Below are 11,257 nucleotides of genomic sequence, written 5' to 3' on the forward strand. Positions count from 1 at the left end.
AGAGCATGACAGTGTATCCAGTGGAGAAAAACATTTTAAATCTGATCATGTTTTGACTTTTATACATTCTGATCACATGACATGTGAAAAAGTTATAGCCAGCATGAAGAATAAGAAGTACCGATTTCTTTGTTTCGAACCAAGCTGCTGGTTGCTGGGTGGACGTGACATCATACTAATACTATTGAATCCTATTGAATTAATTGCCACAAATATGAAAGTCTGCGGTAGAGAATAATAAATACACTGTCTGCAAAAGACTCGAAGTTCGTATCTTTCTTTACTATTTTATTCTCATTTTACTTTGACTGGATCCGATTCATACCGATATATTACCGTTTTGAAAAGGTGGGTCGAATTCGTTTTGTTTACTTTCCTTTAGACTATATTGGTTTTATTGCATGCATTATAGATAATGTGGATTTATGTGTTTTATCCGACTTAGATTTTACCACTATGATAGTAATTTGTTACTTTGCTCAAACAATCTTTTCTCAATTTAAGATAGTACATGAACTTCATAGCTGTTTTTGAGGAGTTAAATCGACAGTAACAATTGCTTGCTTGCTTGCATGCTGTCCTCTATTCAGGACAATGGCATAAGTATTTTCCTCCAATCAAACGGACCCGGATACAAAATCACAGCTAGAGCACTGCGCTAATCAACGTGTTTTAGATTTACGATCTATAACAATAACTATAAATAGAATTAGATTGTAGAGATATATATATAGATAAGGTATAATATTTCATGGGAGAAAATAACTAGGGCCCTATGGAAGGATGTACATATTACTACATTACTATTAATAAAATTACTATTCGACAGATAACCAAATTAGATAAAGGAAAGAATAATAAATTAATGCATATATGGATAACTCAGTAAATAAATTAATAGTAATAATAATAATAATAATAATAATAATAATAATAATAATAATAATAATAATAATAATAATAATAATGATAATAATAATAATAATAATAATAATAATAATGATAATAATAATAATAATAATAATAATAACAATAATAATGATAATAATAATAATAATAATAATAATAATAATGATAATAATAATAATAATAATAACAATAATAATAATAATAATAATAGTAATGATAATAAATAGTAATGATAATAATAATAATAATAATAATAATAATAATAATAATAATAATAATAATAATAATAATAATAATAATAATAATAATAATAATAATAATAACAATAATAATAATAATAATAATAATAATAATAATAATAATAATAATAATAATAATAATAATAATAATAATAATGATGATGATAATAATAATAATAATGATGATGATGATGATGATGATGATGATGATGATGATGATGATGATGATGATGATGATGATGATGATGATGATGATGATGATAATATTAATATTAATATTAATAATAATAATAATAATAATAATAATAATAATAATAATAATAATAATAATAATAATAATAATAATAATAATAATGATGATGATGATGATGATAATAATAATAATAACGAAGTGGTTATTTGTACTACCACTACAAATAGCGAAAACTACCGCTTTTCACTATTTGTACTCCCAGAACTCTTATGTGTTTAAAGTTGCAAACCACCGCTCCTTTACCTATTTGTAGCTACCTACTCCCAGCACTCTTATGCGTTTAAAGTTGCATTTGTGAGCTTTCAAGGACCAGCCGACCCCAGCCTCCAATTTTCGCGGTCTTTCTTTGAGAAGTGTGAAGCAAAAAAAATGGCCCTCTCGGTAAACGAGACATTCTCATCTTTTCTCCAATTTGAAAACATTCGAAAATGAGAATAATGTACTTTTTATTAAAAAGTCAACAAAGAAGGTAAGTAAACTAGATACAACAATTTTTTTCCTTAATTAAGTGGCAACTCATTTCTCGTCATTCTCACTCCTAACTCTATCAACTAAGAAGAGTACACCACCTCAAACATTTGTCAGTTCATATCTTTGCTTGTATGAGGTCTATTTTCATTTTGAAAAGTTCAAAGTGAACAACTAAATGACGCCGATTCAGTGGTGTATTTGGTCTATCTTCATGTGAATAAATATTTTATTATTGACTTTTCCAAAATTCCAATCGGCCATTCATTTGCATGTCGTGATCTATTTTTCCTTGATTTCAGCTGTCTCAGCTCTAAACTATACTTTTCTTTCTCAAAATAATTCATTTTCTGTTTGCAATGTATTACAGAGATGTTTATTTACCACATGTAAAAATTTGAAAGTTGTATCTGAAGCTGTTTCTGAATTATACGTGATTATCCATTGGGATTGGGATGCTGTGCTTTTGTCACATTTTTTCCTATTAAGTTATTAAGCTATCTATATAGAGATTTTCCACCACATAAACGGTCATAACTTTTTAACCAGTTGAGACAGAGCGATAATTTTTCACTCTAGTTAATGTTTCACTCCCCTTTATTTTTCTACGCTAAATTAATACCCATAGCCACTATTTTGAAAAATTCTTGCAAGTGCCTACTAAGAAGAGGGTTGAACTTGAACCTGAACATGCTCCTTCTTCTTCTTCTTCTTCTTCTTCTTCTTCTTCTACTAATAACTACAACTAGATAGGTACTACTCCTCTCCTGAATGATCGGAACCGTTTAAGAAACTAAATTACGGGTTCCACCGGCGCAGCTCTCTAGACTTCCAGTCCCCCAGTGCCCAGTTTGGGCGGGAGACCTTACCCCCGATGTTCCTCGAGCCTCGAGGTAGTTTCACTTTATAATTGTTTTAGCTTTTGAACTGTGGATCTTTTGTCAAACGTTTTATTTTAATTTTTCAAATTTAGTAGCACTTTAAAGGTCTGCGTTAGGTATCGCTCTGCTGTACTGTAACTGTAAGAGCGTAAGAATAACATGGTAAAAGTACTGTAAAAGTATGCTGATGACGGATGAAAATGATATTGACAATGAAATTATAATAAAAAAAGAACAATAGAACTTATAATCAAATCAATAAAGAAGCTTTAAAAAAAATGAAATTTAAAAGAAGTAAGAAAAAACTGCCTCAAGAAGTGAAAAAAATTGTCCCTGTTGTTGAGTTGTGAAGTGGACATAATCGTGTCTGTTAAGAATTAGAAGAAATGAAAGATGCCACTTTTTATTTTAAATGTAGATTGCACATTAGCAGAACACTAAAAAAAAAAGTAAAGAAAGAAAATCCAATGTGGCAACTTGGTTGCTAGTGAAAAAAGTAAAATTACTCCGCTCAGCATTGCTGCTGGTGTGATGTCTAGTGTTAGTTAGGTGTCACTATATTAGAGTGATATCTTGTTACTTCATATTTTCATTTTAAAACCTGTAGAACAACTTGATTGATTTGTAAATTTCCTTATATGACCATTGTTTTAGTTTTCCGCAGCCATTATAATTCAATTTGAAATATTGAAAGGTACTGGAGAGGAGTCTTAGCGGGGTTTTTTTTTTTTTGTCTGTTAGTTTTAGTTATAGGTCATAGTGCAGGTCCAAGTGTTGGAAATGTACAATGTTTTATTTTAAGGTTAGTTGAAGGAATACTTTCCTTAGCTCAAGGAACGTGCAGAAGACCTCCCCTATTTACTACTTACTACTACTACCCAAGTACTAGTGCTAGACTACTTCTTCCGCCACCTCACTCCTAAACGGACTGACACCACAGGCAACTGATATTATTCTCTCTCTCTCTCTGAGTGTGTGTCTGTCTGTCTATTTCTGCCCATCTCCCCTCTTTTTACTAATTAGTTTGTAGGTGTTTGGCAAATTCTCAAGAACAGCCAAGATATATGCGGCTGTGTGGCACTCACTTCCGGATTGGAAGGTCCTGGGGTCGAGCCTCATCAAGGACTCACATTCTCTCACTGTACTCATGTGTATGATTTCCTATCCGCTAAGAGCGTTGTCTGTCAGAAGAAAAACATCGCCTAACGTTCTACTTGTTACGTGTTGCTGCTAGTCATGGATCCTTTGTAAAGTGCTTTGAGCATGTTTGGTGGATATTGCGGCTTATGAAAGCTCAATTCTTTTTTTAATATTTATATATATATAAAAAAGATGCAGGATGATGACGGGCATGCGCTACTTTATGATGTAGTATAAACCATTCCTAATATATGATTTTGCTAAATAGGCCTACACTCAAATTTTACGAGTGTATCTGGTGGCAAATATTAGACACTCGTTGCCACTGTGATTTTGATGAAACTTGGCTTATACACAGATACATGAATTTTCCTCATACGGCTTCAAACATGCGATCTGAACTTCAATTTATAATGAAGTAATTTTTCTCAAATGACAGCTTGATTGAATGTGACAAGATCCTTTATCTTAATACAATTCAATTTAGTGTGGTCTGTAGTTGTTTGCCTCATATTAGAATGCACAGAATTTGAATTTTTATTGACTTTAAATATTGAAAACAACATGCCTTTGGCTTTCCATTTGTGCCATTCCATTCAGCTTTTGACCTAGTCCCTGATTTGAGTACCGCGTCACAAATTTAAGTTCTTCGAGAAAACTCTCGACTTACTTTCTTATTCTTCTAACGTACTGAACTGTAACACCTTTGTCTCAGTTGGAGAAAATATTGCAATTTTTAAACTTAATATTTAGGTATTTATGTTATGATCTTTTATATTATTCCGTGTTTTTCAGCTTCCATCATATCACCCTGAGGAAAGTTGGCTAATTTATGACTTTTGTGTCTATGAATGCAAGCAGGGCAAAAAGCGATTGACTTCAAGCAAAGGAGTTCGCCCTAACCAGAGGTAGGAGGTTGTTTTTGGACGGGGGCAGGAGGTGTTTTTTTACTTTTACATATTTAAAAAAAATGAAAATATTATATGCACAAGGTTATAATATTTCAGCATAACTCGGAAGTAAATTATCACCATCAGCTTTTCTATCTTGATTGCCAAGACAATTTTAATAAAGCAATCAAACTGATTCTGAATTTTAATACATCCAGAGGAAGAGGCACTGTGTGCCTATCTGCAGCTCATTTACAGTCTTCAGTGGGCGGGCTGCACGATGTAATGCAGCAAGACAATAGTTCAACTGTTACCAGAACAGTTTTAAAAAGTGAAAGACTTGATTTGTTCAAAAAATCTGATTGCGCTGGATTAGTATTATTATTGAATGTCTTATTAAGATTTATTTTCAATTGCTCTATAATCTGCATGTTGAAATCCTTCACAATTGAGGTATGCAAGTGACAACGCTATTAATATTTTATCATACTATGTTGTGGATAATTTTATTATTTTGTAATAAAAAGTTTTTCTTACCATGCAGGACTCTGAAATTAATACTGGCTTCTGAGGGTTACAGGGGCTAATCACAACCATGAAAATCACCCATGCGATAAATTGGTAAGACTCATTCATTTTATACTTATTTTCCATCGACATTTTGTCCCTGCAGTTTTTCGCTGCCGAAAATTTTACACTTGACAGCAATTAATCGCAAATTCTATTTTAGTCGCAATTAGACTCAATTTTTTTTATAAATATGTATTATTTTTTCTTTCTTGTTACTTTATATTTTCAGTACTTAATTGTCCCTCCCCCCTCCCACTATTGAGTGTAATATATAGTAATAGATTAGTTAGGTAAATGCACTGTTGACACCAGGACCAAATGTTTAAAGAACAACAGCCATTCCAACTCATATTTTATTACGATACATTCAAGGTGGCGCACTAAGATGGAGAGATGATGACCAGCTTGTGACAAAATTGACTGTTCCAGAATTTGTATTTTTTTTTATTAAAAAAAAAAATTTCTTGGAAGGGTTCTGGGCAGAGAGTTCACATTTTTCTATCCCTTATATTTGTTTTCCCTTTCCATGTTGCTCCCTGTCTTTGTTATGGATTAAGATTGCTCATTTTTTTCCTGGTCCTTGCGGGGGTCTTTAGTTGGAGGCAGACAGTCAAATACAGTACCTTTCTTCTTGAGATGATTTTTTATACTGTAAATCATCTCTCTGTTATGTACTGTTATAGGTTTTGAATATTATTGCATTATGTAAATGTTTTAGCAGGATCCTTTGCTTGTGTCTCGGTGAGACTTTGAGGTAATGTCAAAATTGGTACATCTTTGAGGTGCTCGTGAAATCTACTGTTCCCTATTTATTGAATCAGTCACCATATCATCATCCTTTTTATAGTGTTGTAAGCGCTATTAAGTCCTGTAAGACAATATAAGCAGATCTAGGTGGTGGTATTTTTTTGGGTCTTTTTTTTTTTTTGTCTTTGTTTTTTTTTTTTTGTTCCAGATAAGGAATTTTAAGATTTGATGGTTGTCCATAGACTTTTCAAAATAAAATTTGACTTTGACTATGAGTACGATGCAGTTATAAGTGCTTGATTTCTGAGGACTAATTATAAATGGTGACCACTCTATTGCGTTTTTGTATGCCATGAAAATGTTACAAAGACAATGAAGCGACGTTTGTTGGGAATTCTGCAGTCATTCATTTAAGGGAGCGTTCACATATTACGTCATCAACGAGGGGGGGAGGGGGGTCTACCAAATGTTGACATGTGTTGACATGGGGGGGGGGGGGGGGTCAGACCCAAGATGATGTCATCAAAACATAGGCAAATTAAGTCTATTTCAAAATTTGTTCCTTTCAAAACAGCTAAAGATAAATTGCTATGATGAGTATTGCCCATCTCTCAAGAAACAAAATGGGAAAGGGGTATCACTTCTCAAAAGGCGAACTTGCCCTAAATGTTCATTGTATCACTCCTCGATCACAGCAATGAAAGACCATTCACGAAAATGCGGCATACATGAAGAACAGCAAATGGGAGAAAATGATGAAGATGAAGATGAAATTGATGATACTATTTATAGTACATTGCCAGAGGTCCAAGGCAGAAACATTTTTGAATCAATTAATTTTATGTTTGGAAATTGAAACAGAAATTCATTCCACTAAAAGACTAATATGCTATAAAATAATTTGCCTCCTATACTATTTTAAATTACACTTTCTGAATTTTTTTAAATAGCACCTGCACCAAGTAGCCTAATTTAAATAATGTGTTAGATTTTATCTTTGCAAATTTAAATTTTATGTCCCCATTGTATCGTAAAACATAAATTATCAACAGTTTCTGAAATTAATAAAATGTCTGAATGTGTTTTATCAAACGTTGATAATCAATGTTTATGGTTCGAAAAATGAATAATAAATATTGTGAAATTAAAGTTATCTTTTAGTTTTTATTAAATTAGATGACGTCATCATCTGTTGGGGGGGGGGGGGGGTCAGGTCAATGATGACAAGTGATGACTTGGGGGAGGGGGGGTCTAAAAAGGGCAAATTTTTGATGACGTAATATGTGAACGCTCCCTAACCCTTGAATTTGATGAGCGCCTGTTGCATTTTAGTTCATTCAAGTATTTTAGAGTGACAAACACAACTCATGCATTATGGGTTTATATGCAGATTTTTGTCTTTAAATTGTCAATAAAAAATAAAATGCTTTTTATTGTTTTGTTAGCTGGCAGGTCTGAATTGAATGCTATTGCATACAATTTTGTACTTTTAATCTTTTTTCTTTTTACATTTAGCCATCCTCACTTTATCCGGAGAATCGCCTGCCCCTCGTGAATGAGACAGTGAAGGCTATGGCTAAAACTAAGGTGTCCACAACCCAACTTAGGCAATACATTCAATCAAGCCAAGGATAAAATGTATTGCCTAAAGATGTCGAAGATTTGCAGCGGAGATTGTTCAAGACTGATATTGACAGGACGGACGGTGAGACGGTACAGGAATTACTGAGAGAGATAGAGGAGGAAGGAGGTGTAACAAAGTTCAGTGTGAATGAGGATGTTGGTTTTGAGTATTTGTTTTAAGTAACGGGAAGAATGAGGCGTGATTTGAGTGTTTTTTGTGATGTGTTTGTTATGGATGCAACATACAAAGTAAATCGATATTTGTATCCACTTGTGAATATTATGTGCATAGATGATGAGGGTCATGGCGGGCGAAAGACTGGAAATCCATGACCAACCTGAAACTGACATTGTACCAGTATGACGTGTGACAAATACACAGGAAGGACTGTATCGAATTGTATCTTCAGTGACAAACAGGATCAATAGCTTATTTCAAGTTATGGTAGAACATCAGTTTCTGCAAAGAATCTCCCAGTTGGAACAATTTTTGACTCTTGTCTCTGAAGATAAAGACTTTGACATTGTTGACATGACTGACTTAATACAGACAAATCCCCATTCTAACCCTCTTTCTGACTTTTCAGAGACACCAGACATTGTAAATGCACGTACTGACCAGAGACCACAGACATTATAAATACACACTCTGCCCAGACAGAGACCACAGAAGTTATGGACACACAGACTGACCAGACAGAGACCACAGACGTTATGGACACACAAACTGACCAGACAGAGAGACCAAAGACGTTATGGACACACAGACTGACCAGACAGGGACTCCAGATAACAGAGACATGCGACCATAAAGATGCCCTTGACACGACAGAGACAGTTAGACTGCGAAATTTTTCAAATGTGACTCTACACAGGAAATTTCATACAGAATTCCCTTAATACCTTTACTCATTGTCCATTTGTAAAATTTATTTTCATGTAATAAACCACCAAAAAAGTAAATTTTTAACGTGGGTGGGGCTGTCACGTTACTGTAGAACGAGCTTAAGTCTCAATGGGATATTAGCTTTAGGCAACCACAAGTTGGTATTTTTCAAACCTGTTGCTATGCTATCTTGTGATGACAACGTCTCTCAGTCGCCAAACGTCACTAGCTATCCTTCACATAATGCAGGGTTGATTGTGTGAAGTACGTTTGGGGCCGGAAGATAGCAAGGCATAGTGCAGGCTACTGTACTGTGTCAGTCCGTGAACGGGTGACCAATTCATAATACAGAGAAGGCAAATCTGTTACTATATGTCCCAATAAAAATATAACACAGAGAAGGCAGAAACTGTGTTATACAGGTCGGTACAGAATAAAACAAATATAACACAGGAGACCAAACACTGTGTTGTAGAATATCAAAATTTCAAAGGTGGTCGGTCAGTGACGAAATAAAAAGGGACATTATAAGTCGTAATATCACATCCCAATAAAAGAGTGTGACAGTAAAAAGGTGCCCGTTAACAATTGAGTCGGTCAAGTCTCTATCCAGATTCAAAAGGATAGTGCAAAGTCCTGTATGTAAAACAAATTTGAGAAGCATGGTTGTTCTCAATACTTGTTGGGTCGTGATCGGTATAGAGTGAAGTAGTGTTCATGCTACACATCTTCACGAAATATCAGAGCAATGCTGTGTCAAGATTACAGAGGAGCAAGAAGACAAGATTTGTTTGTGTGTCTTTATATGTTACGGAATAGGTACATTTTGGTTGTCAAAACTTTCATTTTTATTTCGACATTTTCTTGATCTTTTAAAATAAAATTATAATTTAATTTAATCAACAGACTTGTTTAATAATTTAAAGATATACTTTTGTGGGGACCTTTTGTAAAATCATTAGTCTGATTGTAGTTGTAAATTTCTTTATATTCTAATGTCATAAAATCAGTGACACCACTGAATTCCTACCAGCGCTTTTACTCACTGAGTCCCTACCACCAGCGCTATTACTCACCCAGTCCCTACCACCTGGGCGGGGTTCCTGACCTCCCATAGTGGCCAGGGGGGTTCATACTGTGTCTTCTATCCCCTTATATCTGTTTTCCAACATGCTTTCTGTCTTTGTCTTGGAATGAGATTACTTGGTTTTGTCCTGGTCCTGGCCGATCCCCTGGCTGAGAGGGAAGCAGTCGAATGTATAGTTAGTTTTGGGAGATGATATTTTTTTCATTGTAAATCATCTCTCTGTTATGTACTGTATTATGTTTTATTTACATATTATATTTGATTTGTTAACATTTGAGTGTATTCCTCTTAGTCGGGACCTGTGCTTGTGTCTGGATGAGACTTTTAGGTGATCTTAAACTAAGTACTTTGATGGTGTGCTCTTGGAATCTACATCTGTTTCCCATTTGAACAAATTCCCCTTTGTCTTACCTTTTCTTGGGTGCTTTAATTGAATTCTATAACTTTTTACTATCCCATTTCTTCCTTTTTACTGGCGCTGATATGACCTTAATGTGTTGCAAGCGCCGTAAAACCCTCAAAAACAAATAAACACACAAACAGTCCCTACCAGCAGCGCTTTTACTCATTGAGTCATAGAGCTTTTACTCACCGAGTCCCTACCACCAGTGCAATTACTCACCAAGTCCCTTCCACCAGCGCTTTTACTCACTGAGTCATTGAGCTTTTACTCACCGAGTCCCTACCACCAGTGCTATAACTCACCAAGTCCCTACCACCAGCGCTTTTACTCACTGACACTGTCCCTACCACCAGTGCTATTACCGAGTTATAGAGCTTTTACTCACTGAGTCCCTACCACCAGTGCTTTTACTCTTCGAGTCCCTACCACCAGTGCTATTACCGAGTCATAGAGCTTTTACTCACTGAGTCCCTACCACCAGCGCTTCTACTCACTGAGTCATAGAGCTTTTACTCACTGAGTCCCTACGACCAGCGCTATTACTCACTGAGCCCCTACCACCAGCGCTTTTACTCACCGGTCCCTACCACCAGCGCTATTACTCAGCGAGTCATAGAGCTTTTACTCATCGAGTCCCAACGACCAGCGCTTTTACTCACTGAGTCCCTACCACCAGCGCTTTTACTCGTTGAATCCCTATCACCAGCACTTTTACTCGCCGAGTTCCTACGACATGGCTATTACTGAGTCCCTAACACCAGCGCTAATACTATTAGCCACCAAATCCCTACCACCAGGGGGGACAATATAAGCTCAAATTAGACCCCAAAAATTCTTACAGTGATGCAGAAAAAAACAACGAACAGATCTCTTTCAAATTTACACAAAATGTTTCTTACAACAAGATGGATAGGTTTAGCAATAGTCTTGAAAATAAATTTTTCAGAATTTTTTTTCGATTTCTTAGTGAAAATTTGGTGTGACATGACAGGAAAAAAAATTGATTTAAAAATTCATAAAACTGCTAAATTTTTGTTTAGCCCAAAACCCAACCATCATGATGCAAAACACATCATAAGAAAAATTCTGACCAAATTTGAAGACAATCTGATGGGAAACAATCCAGATGTGAATGTTAGAAAATCAGAGAGTGACGCACAA

At 34.8% G+C, this 11,257-nt stretch overlaps 1 long non-coding RNA gene across 1 annotated transcript; it reads left to right on the forward strand.

The window, feature by feature from the left end:
• Positions 1 to 1,541: 1,541 nt before the first annotated feature.
• LOC144980531 (uncharacterized) lies at positions 1,542 to 9,505 on the forward strand. The gene is made up of 4 exons (XR_013646921.1): positions 1,542 to 1,870; positions 4,686 to 4,798; positions 5,325 to 5,401; positions 7,613 to 9,505. It is a non-coding gene; the product is annotated as an uncharacterized LOC144980531 (long non-coding RNA).
• The last annotated feature ends 1,752 nt before the right edge of the window (positions 9,506 to 11,257 follow it).

The sequence above is a fragment of the Berghia stephanieae genome, chromosome 10, assembly GCF_034508935.2.
Source record: "Berghia stephanieae isolate SIO BIC M18660-M18661 chromosome 10, UCSD_Bste_1.3, whole genome shotgun sequence".
Taxonomy (NCBI): Eukaryota; Metazoa; Mollusca; class Gastropoda; order Nudibranchia; family Aeolidiidae; genus Berghia; species Berghia stephanieae.